A 7,189-nucleotide genomic window follows, 5' to 3' on the forward strand; every position below is an offset into this window, starting at 1 on the left:
GCCTTATTCCAAAGCGACTTACAATCAATACATTTGAATACTAAGCATGTGAATCAGCAGTCCACCATTCGTTGCAGGAAGAGTACTCTAGCTCGGGCCCGGGGCCACTGATAGAAGGAAAAACCTTCTCCCTATTATCGCCTTCTACTAAAACTTTTTATTTTATTTTTTTAATTTTTTTATATTACTGGAGAAACTGAGAAACAGTACAAGGGGGGCAATAGAAGTCCTTAGGGACACAGTAGAGGGGAAAGCGGGTGTCTTTAGGAGACGTAGTGGTGAGGGTCAGAAGATGTCTCAGGAGGAGCAGTTAAGATGTAACCTGAAGAGATGGGTCTTCAGTCTACGACGGAAGATGGTAGTGACTCTGCCGTTCTGACAGCCGTGGGGAGCTCATTCCACCAGCGGGGAGCCAGTGTTGTGAAGAGACGTGATCGGGCAGCCCGACTGCTGTGTAGAGGAGGTGGGGCCAGTCGGCCAGCCGAGGTGGAGGAGCGGAGTGAGCGGGCAGGGGTTTGGGGGGTTACCATTTCCTTCAGGTAGGCAGGGGCTGTCCCTTTAGCTGCCTGGTATGCAAGCACCAGGGTCTTGAATCTGATGCGAGCTGCTATCGGGAGCCAGTGCAGGGTGCGAAGGAGAGGGGTGACATGCGAGTATTTGGGGAGGTTGAATACCAGCCGGGCAGCAGCATTCTGGATGAGCTGCAGAGGTCTAATGGCTGAAGCGGGGAGCCCAGCCAGGAGTACATTGCAGTAATCCAGGCGGGAGATGACCAGTGCCTGGGTCAAGAGTTGCGCTGCCTCTCTGGTAAGGAATGGTCGTATCCTTCTGATGTTGTAGAGGAAGAATCTGCAGGAGCGAGCCGTTGCTGCAATGTTCTCCGTACAGGATAGTCGGTTATCCAGGATCACTCCAAGGACTCTCCCACTCTTTCTTGTTTCCCTGGATTCTTCTGAGGAATTGTGTAAGTATTTCGTCATCCTCAACTTTCTCAACCATGCCAACGTAACGGACACTCCTGCGTTTGGTTGCAAAGTTAACTAGGACAAAGTCACCCACGTTCAGATCTGTGTTTCCAGGATCACTTCTTTCATCCTCAGACTTCTCTTCGTCAAACTCCTCATCAAGTGGGACTGCGATATCACTCTCCTCAGAGCTGCTATCTATGATTTTCTTTTTGGGTGCTTTCTTTTTCGGTTTTCCCTTTTCTTTGCTATTTTGCTTTTTCCCTGCCAGTTTCTTTTGTCTCTCTTCATAAGCCTTTTCTATTGTCTGCTTCTCTGGAGTATCAGTTAGGATGGCTGTCTTCACACGCTTTCTTTTGATTTGTGCTCTGGGGGGACATTTGGGAAGTGGTAGGATTTCACAAGGAGACACATATCCAGGTCTGCTGGGAACACGTGGCACATCTGAGTCAGCTGGCGAGGCACATCCATGAGGACCACGCGGAGTGGATGGATTAGCATCAGCGAGTGGATCATCTGCAGCAGGTGGTTCAACTGCAGAAGGTGGATCATCTGCACGACGTGCTAAGAAGCTGCCAAACCAATCTTCTCCTAAAGAGTAGAGAATTCATTATTAAAAGATTTAGCTTTGTGCCAAGGTCAGTTGGCCTAAGTTAACCTACAGAATCACGTGATCTCTTGCACACCCTAGCCTACCTGCACATTGTTTCTCTGTCCAATTGGCAGGGACAGGGATATTGTTTCTCTCTGCTTTGACACAACAGTTGATTAAGTTCACAGCAAGAAAATTTACTTTTACATGCAAAAAACACATTTTTGTGTAAAAACATATCTACCACAGCACCAGCACCAACTTCTCCTTCCTGGCAAGGGGGGAATGGGAGGGGCTTGAAAACATAATGGTCACATGACCACAAATGTGTTCCGTTGCCTAGATACAGGGGGTGTCTCACATTACCCGATGTCCCACATTACCCCGCTCTCCCCTACGTGGGCGACATAGCAACACTTTATCTTTATGCACCACTGGTGGGTGGTTAGCCACGTCGATATAGTTAGTTAGCCATAGATAACAGTTTTGCCAGCTTTAAAAACGCATGGGTATTTTTTCAATATCATGTTTTTTTTCCCTTCTCAATATCGCCCAACTATTGTAGTAGACAGCCTAGGAGACCAGTGTGTGCCTTGGGGGTCTCCGTACGTGGACGCATCAGTGAACATGAACAACAGTGTTGTCCCAGGCTCCCCGCTCTGCAGTAAGTGTTAGAATGAGCAGCTATGAACTGCCCTTACCCATTTTTGGAACATTACATTTACATCCAGGCCAGGTTGTTTAAATGGAAGGTTAAAAACAACAACAACAACATTAAAACCAACCATCTTCACAATGAAATACAACGAGAAAGGCATAGGCCCTACTCTACTAATAGCTTCTGATGAGGTCAAATATAACTTGTATTATAGCAATGGCCCTGTCTGTGTGCTGTGAGGCCTTTCATTATGTACATGCATGCTGACTGATTTGACCTGTTGCAGACTTTGCAGTTCCATCCACCCCAGTGCAAAACACACTACTACAGAGGATACTGGCACACTGCTGCCCTGACGACTCCCCTCTCGGTAAGTCGAGAGTCGAGACAGACAGGTCAGAAGAAGAGATGAGTTATTTTAGGTAGTTAGCTTGGCGCTAACAACGCTTAGGTCGTGGGTTCGTTTCCCACTGGGACCATATGATAATGAAATGTACTGTATGTATGCACTCACTGCAATGTAAGTCGCTTTGGATAAATGCGTCACCTAAATGGCGTATATATGTTATGGTACATGTGGGAATACGGTACATGTGGGAAAACTAGGGTTAGGGTTAGGTGCTAGGGTGCTACGGTTAGGGTTAGGGTTAGGGTTAGGGGTAGGGTTAAGATTAGGGTTAGGGTTAGACATGCCAGCATGTACCAAGTCGACGTAGCACCTAACCCTAACCCTAGTTTTCCCACATGTACCGTATTCCCACATGTACCGTAACATATATATATATATACGTATATATATATATATATATATATATATATATATATATATTTAGAATACTATCCTAATCCTTTAGGTAGGACAGTAAGTGTTAGAATGAGCAGCTATGAACTGCCCTTACCCATTTTTGGAACATTACATTTACATCCAGGCCAGGTTGTTTAAATGGAAGGTTAAAAACAACAACAACAATATTAAAACCAACCATCTTCACAATGAAATACAACGAGAAAGGCATAGGCCCTACTCTACTAATAGCTTCTGATGAGGTCAAATATAACTTGTATTATAGCAATGGCCCTGTCTGTGTGCTGTGAGGCCTTTCATTATGTACATGCATGCTGACTGATTTGACCTGTTGCAGACTTTGCAGTTCCATCCACCCCAGTGCAAAACACACTGAGGCTACTGGCACCCTGCAGCCCTGACGACTCCCCTCTCGGTAAGTCAAGAGTCGAGACAGACAGGTCAGAAGAAGAGATTAGTTATTTTAGGTAGTTAGCTTGGCGCTAACAACGCTTAGGTCGTGGGTTCGTTTCCCACTGGGACGCAATGTAAGTCGCTTTGGATAAAAGCGTCACCTAAATGGCGTATATATGTTATGGTACATGTGGGAATACGGTACATGTGGGAAAACTAGGGTTAGGGTTAGGGTTAGGTGCTAGGGTGCTACGGTTAGGGTTAGGGTTAGGGTTATGGGTAGGGTTAAGATTAGGGTTAGGGTTAGACATGCCAGCATGTACCAAGTCGACGTAGCACCTAACCCTAACCCTACTTTTCCCACATGTACCGTATTCCCACATGTACCGTAATATATATATATATATATATATATTTAGAATACTATCCTAATCCTTTAGGTAGGATGATGTAGCATAATTTTCTTCATTTTTCCCAGCCCAGACGGTCCCCATTATGAGACAGCAAAGAGTTCTTGAGAAAGCCAAGTCGCCCATGTGGAGTGGACGTACTGAGACGTCACCTCACCCTGGTGACACTGACAGATCAGATCCACTGACAGAGCTGTCGACTGACACAAGGCAGTTTTGGAGTGGATGAACAGTTGTTTGTGTCCAGCTGGCCAATGGCGTCCGAGTTTGGAACAGGGTCATTCTTCATAGACAGTTCTAGAAGGTTCAGGGGACTCTTGCTGTTGTTTAATATCGGCTTATAATCGATATCTTGAAAGTTCACTCTGTTTTTATCCCCTACTTATTATTATTGTTATTAGTAGTAGTAGTATTATTGTTATCATTACAGGTTTATCGGTTTATCAGCTTTGTAATTTATCAATGAAATGATAGAATATGAGAAAGTGTTAGAATAGTACATGTCTTTTTTTTATGGAATAAATCCACTAGATGTCACTATATTCTTGTGTTTCCTGTCTAGCATAATGAGTTGTGTGTGTGTGTGTGTGTGTGTGTGTGTGTGTGTGTGTGTGTGTGTGTGTGTGTGTGTGTGTGTGTGTGTGTGTGTGTGTGTGTATTGTTGTGGGTGTGGGTGTATGTATGTCACTGAAAAAACTAAATGCATTTGAACTTCAGCTTGAGTGTGATACTGAGGGTGCAGATACTCCTCTCTCTCTCTCTCTCTCTCTCTCTCTCTCTCTCTCTCTCTCTCTCTCTCTCTCTCTCTCTCTCTCTCTCTCTCTCTCTCTCTCTCTCTCTCTCTCACACACACACACACACTCTCTGTCTCTCCCCAAAGCTAAACATCTCAACATGCATCCCCTGCTTCACCTGATCCCCCCGTTCCACGGTAGAGAAATGTGATTAGGCCGACACAGTAGTGTTTTCATCGTATGTGGATGTGTAGTTAACAAGATTTGGAGTGTCTGGGACAGAGGAGTGTAATGACATCACGGTCTGAGCCGTCCCAAATGTATCCCAATTAGGGTTGGGTATCGTTTGGGTTTTATCCGGTACCGGTACCTAACCGATACTTTAAAAACGGTACCGGTACCGAAACGGTACTTAATTCGGTACTTTAGATTTTTTAAAATGACACATATATATATATATATATATATATATATAATAACACGGTCGACAACATTAAACAGCTTTTCACTTTTTTATTGCTGAGGCACAATATATATTAGTTAAATATACACTCAAATTAAAATAAATGAAAATAAAACTCCTGCTGACTGAGGCACAATATACACATATAATATTACAGTGAAATATACACTCTGAAATATACTGAATCTCTCAGACGCCATTCACCTTGGCAAAGAAGGGAACTTTGACCAAAGACAAGGTGGAGGAAATTCACAGGGCTGTTACCAGGTTTGTGGTCAAGGGACTGCATTCCTTTTCCACTGTGGAATCTCCCTGTTTCAGGTAAAGTGACGTGAAAACAATATTTGTTTACTTTATGTTTATAAATCTGTGCCATTAGACAATAACAAAAGAAAACACAAAAAAAGTCAAAATGACAATAAAAAAGTCAAGAGAGGTGTCGTATTTTGCCAGAGAAGGCAAATATGCTGATCTTTTTGCAAAAGAATTGCTGAGGTGGGAGTTTTATTTTTATTTATTTTTATTTGAGTGTATATTTCACTGTACTACACTCGTGAAGTCGCGCTGGAACTCTGACCAGCACTCGTGGAACGCCTCTCGTCCAATCGAAGCGCTCGGTCCCTTTATGACGTCGGACCCAGTGTGCGCTTCGGCGCTCTCGGAGCGAATAGACGAACGCAGCCGAATTTACGAACACTAGCAAAATAGCTACTACTACTACTACTACTACTAGCTTCCGTGGCTGCGTTGTCAAACCGAGTCTGTCAACCACGAAAACGGGGGTAACTATCGGTTAGTCTACGAGCTCCCTTGGCGAGCCAACCTGTCACAGTTCCGCCCCCAGCTCCGCCCCCGGCTCATCAGCCGTCTATCAGTGGCCCCAGGTGTGGCCGATTAAGACCGTGACTGGTTCCTACTTAACACTTAATCAGCCGTGAGGTGTTAAACAGCACCAGTGAGTACAAAAAAAAATCTACCTTTGCACTCGATCAAATTTCAGGACCCTCCTTTCATGACTTTTCCTAGATATGTGCGTTCTACAACCCAGCATCTTTACATTTTCAAAATCGAGTTAGTATAAAGCGATTTTGCAGTATTTCTGTGTGTGTCTGTGTATTTGCCTTGGGATTCGGCTGCCATCTTTTTCTCCAAGGCTGCAATTCTCTTTTATATCAGCAGAGGTAGCAAGGGGGCACACACTGTGCTCAACCTTCAGGCTTCAGTGCTGAATTAGATACAGTGGATAAGACTGATATTTGTAACATAATGTGTTTATATATAGGCTATATATAGCAATAGTGATACATAAGATATGTATATGTACAGACAGTTATGAAAATGATAAACTGTACAGTATGACTTTTACAATCCCTTCAGATTTGTTGGAGCTGAGTTTTTTTTTTCACCCAAGTTCCATGCAATAGTGATAAGATATTATGATATGTGTAGCCTATGTACAGTTATGAATGATACACTGCACAGTATGTACCTATCAAGCTGTGTGGTATTACATAGGTACCACAGCAAAGTAGTTCATCAACAAATATTATATAACAAACGGATATTTATAATATTGTATATAATGTCTTTTTTGATGATTATGCCTGTACAGCGCTGTCAATTTTCAAATAATGCTATAGGCTATATATATATATATATATATATATATATATATATATATATATATATATATATAGCCTATAGCATTATTATATCTACCCTCCCTCCACCCCCACCCAGAGAGCTTTGGACTGTCTGGATATGAACACTTGAACACTTGATCTCTGCACTTTATATTTATATTAATCTTGCACTTTGATGTTGGTTTGCACTGTCTTGTCCTGTCTTGCACCTATCCTGCTGTAAACCGTGCTCCATTGTTCCAAACCAAATTCCTAACATGTTTACATGTCATGGCAATAAAAGTCTTCTGATTCTGATTCTGATTCTGATATGAATGTTCAGTTGTGATATGAAGTAGCCAACAATTCTCATGTCGACCATGATAATAATAGGCTACAACAAGGTTGTACATAGATATACGCAGATTCATATTTGGATAGTTGATTTTGGCACCATTGTATAGTAGCCAATTGCAGAGAGTATACATTATTTTGTTTGTTTACTGCACATTATAAATGAAATGAAAATAGCTGTTGTGAAAAGTGA

This window comes from Nansenia antarctica (genome assembly GCF_963989245.1).
Source record: "Nansenia antarctica genome assembly, chromosome: 8".
Lineage (NCBI taxonomy): Eukaryota > Metazoa > Chordata > Actinopteri > Argentiniformes > Microstomatidae > Nansenia > Nansenia antarctica.